Genomic DNA, 14,576 nt, shown 5'->3' on the forward strand with positions numbered 1-14,576 from the left:
TTTCTGTCTTCCTTACTGCTTAGAATTCCTCGCTACTCCCTCTTTCCCTCCCTGTCCTTCCCTTCCCTCTGCATCCCTCTCAAAACCACCCCCCACACCCCCACAATATACCAATGGAGAGCAATTCATCTCCCTACCCCCACCTCATTTAATTCTGCACTGAGTTTTTGAGAGTGGGGCATATTTAAAAACTAAAATAATAATACAATTTGAAAAACTGTATATCTAAGCTTTATTAAGTTCTTGACAAAGGCTCTCTGTCCCTCCAGCCTGTGTGCGTTTGTTGTTATTTGCGGCGGGTTTCTTTGGAATGGGGGGGGTGGTGCAGGGAGGAGTGGAAAGGGAGTGGTCATGTTTCCACCTACAAACATGAAGGTATCTATTTGTGACATCCTCCTTTGTGTGTGCGTGTATGAAAACTTGCTTTATGCATCTCCTCTAAGCATGAATTAGCACTAATTGGTTTATATACTTGTTGTGTGTTTCAGCCACTTTCACGCTTTGAATCTTGGGCTTGAATGTAGTTGACAGAGGTAGCACTAATTAATTAATGCTACTTTATTTTGCATACCTGCAGTAGGATCTTGGATATTAATGCAGATTTATGTAAAAATAACCAAATTAATACTGCTGTGACACTTCTTTTAATGGGATCAGAGCTTATTTCTAGATAGAAACAAGTTAAAGTAAACATCTGCCCCTAAGAACTATTTTTCTTCAGCCAGGGTTGATTTTGATCTGTCTCACAGAGTTATTTAAGGAAAAAAAGTTAGAAAACCTCTTAAAATATAACATGCAACTTAAATGCTAAGGCAGCAAAAAAACCTTTTTTGGGTGGGAAAACAAATCAGAGAGTGAAAAAAGGATGGATTCTCTTTCCTGAATCATAACTTAGCTTGAAACACAATCTAGAAACCCTTGACACCACCAGCTTTTTTATGGCTCATGTACTGAAGACCACAATCCACACAGCAGTTTATCCTCTCCTGGTTTCCTATAGGACCTTAATCAAACTGGCTTCCTACGGTCTTGGCCCAGACTAGCAAGAAATCCATCTGGTAGTGTAAGGCTGGGACACTCCTGCTGCACCCCCCATACCACACCCACATTGTAAGTCCAAAGAATCCACTGTCTTTTACTTAAGCAACAAAGAAAGATATACAGCAACACAAAACAAATGATAAAGCTTCAAGGACCTCAAAAATCGGCCTGGAGGATGATGGAAGCTTTGGAGACAGGATCCAATTAAATGGCATAATGCTTCCTTCTTCCACTTTTTGATCAACACTCCTGTGCCCACAAAACAACACACACACACACACACACACACACACTTTGCTTGCTCTAAGAACTTAATTAATATTATTGACCTATTGATTGTAAATAAGAGGGGGGAAAAAAGACCTCCAGAACATATGAGATGACTTTTTATAATGATACATTTACATACTATTGCCACAAACAGGCAAGATTGAGGTGCCCCAAATAATATTTGAGGATATAGAAAGATACGTTGGACAAAAAGTTTAAAGGGTTTTATTGGTGAAGAGGAAGCTATTAAGGGATGTGATGAATCACTAAGTAGATTATATTAGCAGTAGCCATAGTATCTTAAACTTATATGGAACTCTCGATTTAATGACATTTGTGGTAATTTATTTTAAAGCTTTTTTTTTTTTTAAGATTTTATTTATTTATTTGAGAGAGAGAATGAGATAGAGCATGAGAGGGGGGAGGGTCAGAGGGAGAAGCAGACTCCCTGCCGAGCAGGGAGCCCGATGCGGGACTCGATCCCGGGACTCCAGGATCACGACCCGAGCTGAAGGCAGGCGCTTAACCAACTGAGCCACCCAGGCGCCCCTGTGGTAATTTATTAATAATTAAACATAAACTGTACCTTGATTTCCTATCTCTTTAAAATACATATTAAATTTATCCCAGATGTTCATCTACTTTTTCCAACACATCTTCGTTGATTTATGTAGTAGAATAGTCTTCTTAACAAGACTAGGGAAGGGAAGAAAGAAATAAAAATTTTATTGAGTGTCTACCCTGTGCCAAGATACACTACATATGTTATTTCATTTAATCCCCACAACAATCATTTGAGTATTATTTTACCATTCCCAATTTTTAAATGAGAAATCAGAGGTTTAGAAAGCCAAATAACATTTTTAATGTTTCACTAGACGGTGGAAGAATTGGTATTTGAATGGAAGTCCATTTGGCTTCAGATTCCAGCAAGCTTCCTTTCCCCTGTGTTAATCTCCTCCCTAATGAATGTAGAATGTAACTGTGAAGAGATTTTCATGGGAAAATTCTCCCCCATGACCATAATCTGATTTCAAGAATTATTTTAATGGAGAAAACTGACATCAAGTCTCATAGCAAAGCCTGCTAGTCACCAAAACCTTCAGGGAAACTTCTTGGAATACTGATCCCTATAGGTAGTTAGGCAATGGCTTTGCATCCTACTACTAAGTCATTCCCAGACTAAACCTTTCACTAAAATGTGGCTGATTGCAAGTGACTTCCAAATCCAAACAAGCATTTTAAGTCTATTTAATAGATCAATACAGTAATTCACTCCTGGGCCCCTGAAATCATTTGTTTGGACCTGATGTCTATGTAGTCAGATTGAGGTGTACACATTAGCATAGCATAATTACACAAATAACTTGCATTGAAAGATGTTAAACCAATTTAGATTGTGTGAAGCAGGCAGTATTTAACTCATTTCCAAGTGACTGGGACTAAATGGGTCATTATAAAAGCAACGCCTTCAATGAGCATCACAAAGGAAAATAAACCTTTTGGCCAAAAGATACACTCCATCATGTACAGATGCTTCAGAATGCAACCGAGCAGAGGCTAGAAAGAAAAAAGTTAAGAAAACCTAATATAAGTTGAAGGGTGTTTTTTTTAGTCTTTCCCTTCTTCTTTTTAATCATTTCTATTTGACAGTGAAAGAATCTCCCAAGGGAAATAGTGGAGGACCTGTTGCTTGATTGACTTAAACTCAGTGGACAAAACACCAGAGGGGAATAATTTTGCCTTAATTCCCCAGAGGAATGGGTCTATGCGGAACTAATAATAATTTTCCATCTCTAATTTTGATGACACAAAAACCAGAGTTATGTGCTTATTTGATCTAGTGTTGGATCGGATTTTAGCGGCAACATTTCATACCAGCTGAAGTCTGTTAATTATGTGTGCTGGGACACCAGCCAAAAAACTATTACAATAGTCTGAAGGGAATAAAGTAAAAAGTTTTAACATGGATCCTTCCATGAGGAACAGAGAATTGGCAGTAGAAGGAAAATTTCATTACAGCTGAGGTGTGACTCAATGACTCATTTGTCAGATGTCGAAGTAAAAGAAGATTCTCCATGAGAAAAACCAAAGAGATTCCTTTGAAAAGAGAGTTAAAAGGAAGTCCGTTGCTGATCGATGAATGACTCGAGCGTGCCCATAGATGTAATGCTGGTAAGAGTGAAGCCATATAAACATTCATTCATTTATTCAATCATTCAATAAACAGTTGTCTTATCAGCAAGCACTTTGCCAGATGCTGTTACTTTAAAGAGGACTAAGACTCTATCCATGTCTTCAAGAGAGAAGGACAAAGTGGGCAATGGAGATATAAATAGTAATGATGTAAGATCTTGAAGTACAGTGAAATAGAAGCACAGAGAAAGAACATGTCACCTGCCATGGATGGAAGCATAGGGGCATCCTCATAGAGGACAGGAAAGCTGAAATAAATCTGGAAATGTGAAGAGAACTTAGCCACCTGGAGAGGATAGTATTCACAAAATAGGAAACGTCGTGGGCCAAAGGAAAGAAAGTAAAGCCATAGCTGTGTTGGGAACTATGAGGAGTTTGATGTTGCAGCAGAGAGAGCCCTGAAGGGAGAAGGAGAGGCCAGATTATGGTGAGCAATATGAGTCTTCTTTGGGAGCAAGGGCGTCATCCTGGAGAGTGACAGGGTAAAGAGAGGATGATGGCAGCTAAATAGAGAAAGGATTGTAATGTCACCAAAGTAGAGACAGGGTAATCAATAGGAAATCTCTTACAATAATTATGGCAAAGGATAATAAAGGCCTGATTAAGGAACACTAAGGATAAAAAAGAGGAGACAATCTGAAAAATATCTGAAGGTAAAAAGGGTACAGCCCGATGAGTGATTGGATGTGAAAGATAGTGAAAGAGGAGAAATACCCCAAACCACAGAAGTTTAACTGAGAAAGGAGCAGGGGAAAAATGAAAGGTAGCAATGCTTAGCCACAGAGCCAGGATGTAAGCTAAAAGAAAACATAATAAAGACGTGTAGAGAGAGATGCTCTGAGTAATCCTGGTAAATCATGCCATTTCCCTGGGCTAATGACTTCATTTTTACTTGTCGTACTTCCATTGATGCCATTGAAGGTATTCTGAGCAAGAATCCCCAAAATGTGGATAATTTTGAGCTGAAGGCTCAAATGGAGATCTTGTGGTCCCAAGAGAAACTTTTACCCCTCCCTTTAGTACCTAGAGGAATATAAATTGGAGATCTTTTCCAGAATTAGAATTATTACCAGAGGTAAATTTTATCGGAGTGACCCATTTGTATGGCAGAGTGAACATCTAATTACCAAACATCTGCTCTTCTTATTGCCCTGTGAATTGCCCTCCTCCCCCCTTGAAGCCCCAGGCCCGTATCCCATTCTTTAGCACAGGATGGCAGTATATACCTCATTTGGTCTTTCTGCTTTTGAACCCCTAAGGTAAGTGGGAATCCCATACACGTGAAATTAAATTTGATTTTTTTTTTCTGTTAGTCTGTCTCATGTCAACTTAATTCTTAGACAAGCTGGAAGAATCTTTGAATGGTAAATGAAAAATTTTCCTCCCCAACACCATCTAAAACATACCCAGGTTTATTATATTTGTGTTCTGGTGTTTTGTTTTGTTTGTTTCACTAGATAACATATATCTGTATGCTACATATAGAAGTGCCTAAGCACATTTTGGTTGATTGAATTTGAATCTAAATCTGCTAGTACTTACTGTTCCATGCCTTCTTTAAAGTTAGATGCCAAGCAAGTTCTATAATGCTCTTTTAGGCCCATTATTTCCTTCTTTTTTCTTTACTTTTCTAACAGTGTCTCCAACAGACTGAGACACACTGAAAGTTTCTATCCAATCTGATTATCCTGTAGCACAATTCTGATATGAATCAGCATTTTCATTATATAAATCTCAATTTTCAGTTCAAACTACCAGTATTTAAGGCATTACATTTGGAAACTCTGACTCATTCAGAGTTTACCTGTAAGTACGAGCTAGGAAAATGATAAAGATCAGAACATAATTCTGGTAGCTATTTGAACAGATGGAATATCAACATGGCCTTTCTATTCTAATTTTTACTAATCTGCCCTGACATATAAACTTTTTCATTCATTTAACAAGTATTATTTGAGCACTACTTTGAAGCCATTGGATGTTTCCATGGGGGGTGGGGGGCTGGGGAATAGCAAAGCATCCTGCTATTATGGAACTTAATTCTACAATAGGGAAATATTCAATTAAATGTGTGTGTGTGTGTGCACATGTTTGTGTGGTATCTGTGTGGATAGATAGATAAATGGATGGACGGATGGATGGAAAAAAAAAAAACTTAGGCAGAGTAAGGTATATTGGACTGAGGGGGTTTCTTAGGATGTGGGACTTGCAGTGTTAAAACCAGAAAAATCCCAGGCAAACCAGGACAAGTTGGTCCCCCTAATGTGTGAGTGGGGAAACAGAAAGCAATTTTAAAGAGGAAGCTCAGTGCATGTATGACTGAGAAGATGGTATCTGAGCAAAGTCTTGTTGGGAGTGAAGAAGTTAGACATGTGGATATCTAGGGGAAAAGCATTCTAGACAGAAGAAAAAGCTGAGGAAAAGGCCTTACACTGGTGACATGTTGGGTGTTTATGGACATGGTGAAAATATATATCATGGACAGACAGTGTCTACAAGGCAGCAAAATTAAAAGAGTGAGGTTTGAGCTGGAAGAGCAATATTCAAATCTAGGATATACTACTTCTTAATACTCTGGTACTAGACCTCTCCAAACTCTCTAGAGGAATAATTATACATTATTGGAAATATAAAAACAGTAAGTTTAAATAGTTAGTGATCAGATAAAATTATATTTGTGCTAAATCAACAAACCAAGTGAACTTGGACTCAAAATTCATTTTAGCTGTTTTTTAATACCCTTTGAGTCATTTAGACTCTGTCAAAATAAATAAACCTAACACGAAGCCAATCAGTATAATTTTTCTTCTACATATTTCTGCCTTTACCTTAATAATAAAATATGGGTGTGGAAATCCCAAAACCTTCAATAAATATTTGGTATGATCTTAGTAATTCCAGCTTTAACTGTACCAAGACTAAGTCAATATTTCACACACACACACACACACACACACACACACACACACACCTAGAAACTTGCATATTCTCATCATTTTAGTTCTTGTTGATAGCTTATCTGGATAATTCACACTGAAGAAAATCTTTCGCTGAGAAGGACTTTATACGAATTAGTTAGAGCTATTGTTTTCAGTAAACCATGCAATTGTATTAAATTTCATATTCATTTTGCATGTTGTGGACAGCATTTACCTGTTCAGCTAGAGTGAATACTTCAAATAAAACCAGATTTATGGAGCCCAAATCTTTCCTTCCTGGTCATTTTCTACTCAAGGATACATTTTGGCCTAACATGAACCAAATCACAACAGAAGTCTCTTTCTTTTCATTTTTTACCACATCCTAAGCAATTCCTCCAAGGGCTTCCTCAGAGTTATCTGCAGATGGGAAAGACAATTCACAATGCAATAAAATTTATAGCTCATAAAATTATGAATAAGCCAAACGTTAAAAAAGAAAAGTTAAACTAGGTTTAAAATGATTTTTATAATATCAGCCACATGAATTGACACAGAAAATGAATTGCAAATGTGAGGAAATGCAACAACTAAATGTTCTGTGCTCTCTGGGTGTTAAATGGAGACTGTCAGCACAACACAAAGAGATTGAGGAAATAGTCATTGATTTCTCTCAGTAGAGGTGGCCAAAGTAAGACCCAATGTAGATTCTTTAAAGCAGATTAACTGGGTATGACTATAAGTACATAAGCCAAAAAAAGGAAGTACTTGAAAATTAAAGGATGAAGTGAAATGAGTCAACTGAAATCATCTGTGTGGCTATTTTTGTTAAAAACATTAAAAATACAAGCAAATAAAGAATTAAACAATCTAAACTTTTCTTTCTCTCAGTACTGGAAGTTCTTTTTAAAAAGTAATATTAGAATACTTAGCAATATCAGAATAACCTGAGTCTTTCACTTCACTAACCTTCTTACCATGGATACCCTTGGCAACAAAGACATCAGTATCTAGAAGGATGGTTGATGAAAGCAGATATAAATATCTAATCCAGAACTGTCAAGCCCCCCCACAAGGAAGTGTCCTTGGTGGTCTTCTTTTCTATCTATACACACCTTTCCTGGATGACCTCATCTATTCTTTTCATTCTAATGATGATCTATACATTGATGATTCTTAAAACAACATCATTATGGCTCATATTCTTGTGCCCCAGGCTCATATTTCTTTTATTGATATCTGAATGTTTCTTAGTAACTTCAACCATATGCCTCTATTCAAGCTCAGTATCTGGTCCCAACCTGCTCTTTCTTCTGTATTTTCCAACCCAGTCAAATATTATTCACCCACATGTGTAGGGAGACCCAGGAAAGGGGGAATTAAGTCACCTTTTTTGTATCTCTGGCCCATTCCAACCAGTCAGAATATTTGGTCATCAATACCTAAGACATGTCTTTTGAGATACTATTTCTGTCCATCTCTATTATTACTTGCTCATTCCATGCTTTCCTCCTAGTTGGCTCTGTATCACTGGGGTGTGCCCTCGGAAAATTCTGTTTCTGAAGCTCCCTTACCATTTGGTTTCTGCTTCAGTTTGTTCAGGTTCAGTGGCACATGTGGAAATTGGAGACCTGGAGAAGGGGGAGGATCAGGTTATTCCGAGCCACACAGTGACCCAAATATTCCAGGTTTATCAGACTTCAGGGTTTTGCTCATACTCTGGATAGAACTCTTTTTCACCTTTTCCATAAGGCAAGTTCCTACTCTCTTCAGGCCCAGCTCAAATGTCAATGGATTGTCTCCTCACCTCACCTCTTATATAGGCATCTTATATAGGTGTCAAGTAACATGCTTTGAGCACTTTGAAAACACCTTCAGTATAGCACTTAATGTACGAATGAAATTGGTTCCTCATCAAAGATATTATTAAGTCACATAAAGTACATTTTATTTCTTATATAACTTGACATTTAACATTCAGTACTTTTTAAATCTACTGGGCAATCCCATCCTTGCTGCCACACCCATTTTCTTGTTATGTTTCCACTTACACTTACACTCTTTTTCTGTCTTAAAATTCTCCAAGATGTTTTGTATTGCCTTTGTTTTTCTCTCCCAACCCTTCTTGAATGGCATCAACTACTTCTATGTTTCCATCTAGCACCAGTAAATAGATGACTCAGTCTGTATCTCTGGTCCATGTTTGCCTCTACAACTTCAGATATGAATATACTGGATATCTCTTTCTGTATGATCCATGGCTTCTCAAAAACCTCATAACAAACTTAGTTCATTATTTTCCTCAAGCCCATCAAGTTTCCCACCACAACCCTCCACCAACTTGTGTCTCAGGAAATATCATTGTGAAATTTCTCCAACCAGAAGCCTAGGAGTCAAAATTGATTTCTCCTCCCCTAGCACAGATATTTAAATCAGCCAGAAATATTTGTAAATTTTCCCTCTTTCATAACTCACTAATGTGGTTTTCTATCCCCATTAAAACACCCTTAAATAAACACATGAAAAGATGTTCACCATCACCATTCGTTAGGGAACTGCAAATCAAAACTGAGATATCACCTTACACCTGTCAGAATGGCTAGAATCAAAAAGACAAGAAATAACAAGTGTTGTCAAGGATGTGGAGAAAAAGGAAACTTTGTGCACTGTTGGTGGAAATGCAAATTAGTACAACCACTGTGGAAAACAGTATGAAGATTTCTTAAAAAATTAAAAATAAAGAATAGAATTACCATATGATCCCGTAATTCCTCTACTGAGTATTTATCCAAAGAAAACAAAAACACTAATTTAAAAAGCTACATGTACCCCTATGTTTACTGCAGCATTATTTGAAATAGCCAAGATATGGATGTAATCTAACTGTCCCTCCATAGATGAGTGAATAAAGAAGATGTTGTATATATAATGGAATATTACTCAGCCATAAAAAAAGAATGAGATCTTGCCATTTGTAACAACATGGATGGACCTGAAGGGTATAATGCTAAGTGAAAGGAGTCAGACAGAAAAAGACAAAAGACAGATGATTTCACTCACATGTTTAAAACAAACAAACAAACAAATGAACAACAATAAAAGAGAGACCAAAAAAAAAAAAAAAGACTCTTAAATGCAGAGAACAAACTGGTGGTTACCAAAGGGAAGGTGAGTGGAGGGATGCGTGAAATAGATAAAGGAGATTAAGAGTACACTAGTGATGGGCGCCTGGGTGGCTCAGTTGGTTAAGCGACTGCCTTCAGCTCAGGTCATGATCCCAGAGTCCTGGGATCGAGTCCCGCATCGGGCTCCCTGCTCTGCGGGGAGCCTGCTTCTCCCTCTCCCACTCCCCCTGCTTGTGTTCCCTCTCTCGCTGTGTCTCTCTCTGTCAAATAAATAAATAAAATCTTTATAAAAAAAAAAGAGTACACTAGTGATGAGCACTGAGTAATGTATAGAAATGTGGAATCATTATATTGTACACCTGAAACTAATATAACACTGTATGTTAATTATACTTCAGTACAAAAAACAAAGTCCTGGATATCCCAAAACACACAGCCACCTCATCAGTTGGAATGGGGACAGGGAAAATTTTCCACACTGAATGCCTCCTCACATTGTCCACTAGCCACTGTGGTATCTCTGTAGTAGGTCTGGAGGAAATGAAGCTCTTTCCTCACTGAGCTCACACTGTAGTCCTCCATAAGAATGTGCAGGTGCTCCATACTGCTCAGTAATGGTGAGTTTGCCTGCCCCCTGTTGGCTTTTGGGCTCAGCACAGAGCGCTCAGAATTCAGCGTTTTGGTGGACATGCACCTTCTGCCGTCTGTCAAGGGCAGTGCAGGATGATCTGTGTTCACTGGAGATGGATGGGCAACCCCCACCCCCATCCCCAGCCACTACTACTAATATATATTTAATATCAAATGAGGAATACCACACACTGAAACAAAAAACATCTTGGTATAAAAAAACGTTTAAAAATACCCTTAAATAGACTCTCATCACTTATCACCGAGATTGTTTCTATACTAATCAATTTCTATGGCCTCCTGTTCATTCTTCACATTGCTGCTAGAAAAATGTTCCTCATTGCTCCTTAGAATATAGTTCTGACTCCATCAATCTGTAGGTGGAAACTTTTGATGGCATTCTACTAAGTTCAGAATAAAATCTATACTCTTTATCATGACAAAAGACTCCACAATTTCACCTCATCTAACTTATCTTTCACCACATCTTCTTTTCACTGTGCTCTAGTACTATCAAAATATCTGCAGTTTTTTGGTTTCCCGTATCATCGCCTGTGGCTCACTCCTCCCTCTTCCCAGAATGCACTTCCTTTCTTTCTTGGCCTAGATAACCCATTGCTCTTCCATTGAGATTTCATTCAAGCATACCTCCTCCAGAAAGCTTTTTGTATACAGTCACATTAAGGCATATTTTATCCATTATCCCATAGTGCCCTGTGCATACTTCTATGAGAACAGTTGTCACTGTTTTCTAATTTTATTTTTATTTCCATCTCTACCACCAGACTATGAATTCCTTGAAGGCCAGATCTGTGTCTTTTTCTCTGAGTCCTCTCTACTTATTATAGTTTTCTAGCACAAACAAATATTAAATAAATATTTCTTGGTTGAATTAAGTAATCTTTTCATAGTTATATGTTTATATGGCATATCTAAAATACATACTTATTGGAGGAAATTGAAGGTTAATGATCAGATCTTATTCACCCTTGAATCCTTAGCATCAAGCAGAATGCCTGACATACAAGTATTCAATAAATGTTAAATTTTTATTGGTCCTAAATGCTCTAGATTGAGTTGATTTGGTGCCTGAGTTCACTGGAAAACCATACCAGTCCTCTACTTTCTTGTGCTATGCCAAACTATTGAGGAAGTTAGTCTGTCAGTCTGTCTTTTGAGGACCTATATTAAGCAAATACTGTGAAAACCGTAAAAGGTTTGGTCTTTGTTCTCTTGGAATTTTATAATCTAAATACCTACATAGCTGAATATATGAGTTTAATATCAGAGTCTGTCATATGGACGAGACAGACAGGATCTTACTCTTCCTATAAAATAGTTCAACACTCCCCTTACCCTCCATGGATTCACAGATAACATTGTTCCCATCTGTGGATGCTATTTTACAATACAAAAACTTTTCTAAAATCCATATCAAGAGCTAGGAAATGAGTCAGAAAAAGACCTCTCACTCTATGAGATAACTTGCTCTAATTTCCTCATTAGTGAAAACGACATCATCATAAAGAATATCTGCCAACAATCTGATATAAAAATGTACATGCATCATGAAAAATAATTGCTGTTCAATTACTACTGAATTATAAAGCCGTCGTACAGGTGCAATAATGCAAGAGCTTTGAAAGTATGAAAAACTGCTTAGCTTAGGTAATTACATGTGTTCGAATAAAGTCCCCAAAATAAAATTTGCAGAGTTTGAAAAAACAATAAAATCAGAACCAAAGTGCTATTTATAGCTATATATTTTTTAATTTTCTGGTTTTTTTCTCTTGTATAAATTTTGAAAGACCAGGGATAATAATTTTTAACTCTGGGGTCCAGAGAAAGAGAGCAATGTAGTAGCTCTTCCTTTGCTTTCCACCTTCCCCACCTCTCAAATTGGATCCACAGGGGCAGTACCACGAAGATAGAAATCTAGCCATAACCAAGGTAATTGTATCTTTTAAAATAGTTAAATCTTACTTATGCCCTCTGCATAGTTTACATATACAAAAGGAAAAATTTATAGGAAGACAATTCCATTACTACTGTGAAAGGGATATATTTCTTGTAAATTTCCAAGGTCTTTAGCAAGGGAAATTAGAAGCAGAGAACCAGAAAGGGCCTTAAATCTCATCTACTCCAAGGCCCTTAGTCACTGTTTAAGAAAACGGAGGTCTTAAAAATTTTATTGTACACACTTGTGTAGACAGTGGAAGAACTGGGTCTAAAAGCATTTCTACAATATTGCAGATTTGATTAAGCATAAGCTCTATTGTTCCAGGTCAGTTTCTAATTTTCAAAGTACTCAAATTTCAAAGCTCTAAGACTTATTTTTACCCAACTGCAATGTTATAAAAATAAAATTAGACTGGCAGCAAAGGGACATGAATTTATGGCAGGACAGGTTATTAATTAGTTAAAATAGCTTAGACCAGTCATTTCACCTCTCAGACCTTCAGTTGTAAAACACTGTGAAGCAAGGAGCGTGGCCAAAATGCCCTCTTGCAGATCTAAAATCATACAAATTTGAAATTAGAGGATAGTTGGTCTAAAATTATGGGTGTCTAAAAAGAGATACCGCCGGTCTTATCTGTGTATCCACCATCTCCAATACTCCCCCACCAATGGTAAGACATCTTGCTTAGGGAGCCATCATTCCTTTAAAGCACGTCTGTTAACTTACGGCCAAGCTCATATTCTAAACAAATGATTGGTTTAAGAGCTGGGAGGGAGGGGTGTGGAAGGGGCTTTAACATTCATCATTATTTTAAGTTTTCAAGACCAGTGCTATAGAAGTTAAATATTTCCTCCTACATATTTTCCCCAAAATTGGTGCAGGCAAAACCCAAATCTGAGATGAATGACAGGGACTTAGTTTCACCTTCTCGTTGATTAACATAATACATGATCCAACTGCTTTCATTTTTCTTTTAATGAAAATATAATCTAGTGTTAAAATAACAGCCACATTGTTTAGTTTACCCCAAGAAATAAGAGGAAGTGACTCAAAGAAATTTAAATTATATTCATATTTTGTAATTAATTTTAAAACAACTAAAGCATATCCATTTTCCTATTTTAATAAAAACTTTAATTTTTTCTCAAAAAAAGATTATTGTTGTTCTACAGTTTATGTTTAGCATTGGCTATAGTCTCTTATAGCCATCTGTAGGCCCCTTCCTTGGGGGTGGCATAATGCCCCATAAATTCTCATGAAATTTGAACGGTATTCAATAGAGGTGATTAGCTAGAAAGCCATGTTCTAAGCTTTCTTTGCTTTGGGAATGTTTAACATTGTTATACAAAGTTTCGTTGGAGATACCTTTCACCTGGGCTCAAAGCAAGAAGTAACTCTTTCCACATGCACAAAGAAAGCGAATTTGATTCCCCTCTTTCATGGCCTATCAAATATGATGTTGGGGCCTCAAACTCCATCTGTCACATAGTAGTCATCTTCCTTTACCCCAGATCTGTTCCTTTGTGCTGCATAAGACCGCTACCCACTGAAATGTCTACACTAGAAAGCTGTACATCATCCTTAATGCCCTTATTTCCTCATGCCACACATCCAAGGAGCCCTAAAGCTTCTGTGTCTGCTTTTCTATCAAACCCTAGTACTTTTTTCCATTTATTTTCCCTAGATTACTATATTAGTACTCTAAGTGGTGGTGGTGAGAAAAAGAAGTATCTAGAAATTATTGGGTCTTGCCAGTACCTCTTAACTCATGCCCATACTTCTGATCTTGAATAGAAAAAAAAATGATTTCGTATGAAAAGCTTTAGTCCTTTATACCTTGCTTTTGGTAGAAATTCATTCTACTTAGATAAGTCTGGCGTATGGAAGAAAACTGACTTCGAGAACCAGTCAAAACTCTGTCTCATAAAGCCATTTATGATCTGTTTTTTTATCTTTTCAGCTTCAGGATTCATGTCTGCCCAGATCCTTGTAGCTCCCTGATCCAGATCTTCTGAATCTGCTCCTGCCTCAAACCATTGAAAAAAAAAACTTCTTAGGTCCTTCAAGAGTAAACGTTCTACATTACAGAGAACAAGCTCTCTGTTAGAAGCACCTCTCACCTTACATATTTTCTCCAAGCTGAATTCTATCCCTCAAAAGAACCCAAGCAGAGATATTGCTTCAATGGGAACCCTTCTGTGAACTTGCTGAGGTTGGGAAAGAAGCTCTGCTGTATGCTCTGTGGCCCTTTCTTTTTCCTCCATCATGGCACACAGCTCACTGGACCGTAGTTCTTGCTGGATCATTGATATTCCTTATTGCACTGTAGCCCCAGAAAGCCAAGGCTAGTATTTCGTCGTTACAGGATCCTCAGAGCCTGGCTTCTACTAGGTGCTTAATAAATATTTGGTCGTGGTCAGATAAGGTCCACTGGTG

At 37.5% G+C, this 14,576-nt stretch overlaps 1 long non-coding RNA gene across 2 annotated transcripts in view; it reads left to right on the forward strand.

Annotated features, from left to right (window-relative positions):
- Positions 1-14,576, forward strand: part of LOC123843926 (uncharacterized) — a 53,005-nt gene extending 38,429 nt beyond the window's left edge. For both annotated transcript variants that reach the window (XR_006790671.3, XR_010411601.1), the window contains one exon: positions 14,101-14,576. This is a non-coding gene — a long non-coding RNA (uncharacterized LOC123843926). The remainder of the gene's footprint in view (positions 1-14,100) is intronic.

Source organism: Mirounga angustirostris, unplaced genomic scaffold (genome assembly GCF_029215605.1).
Source record: "Mirounga angustirostris isolate CCGP_5_RB_7025 unplaced genomic scaffold, mMirAng1.0.hap1 SCAF_5, whole genome shotgun sequence".
NCBI lineage: Eukaryota > Metazoa > Chordata > Mammalia > Carnivora > Phocidae > Mirounga > Mirounga angustirostris.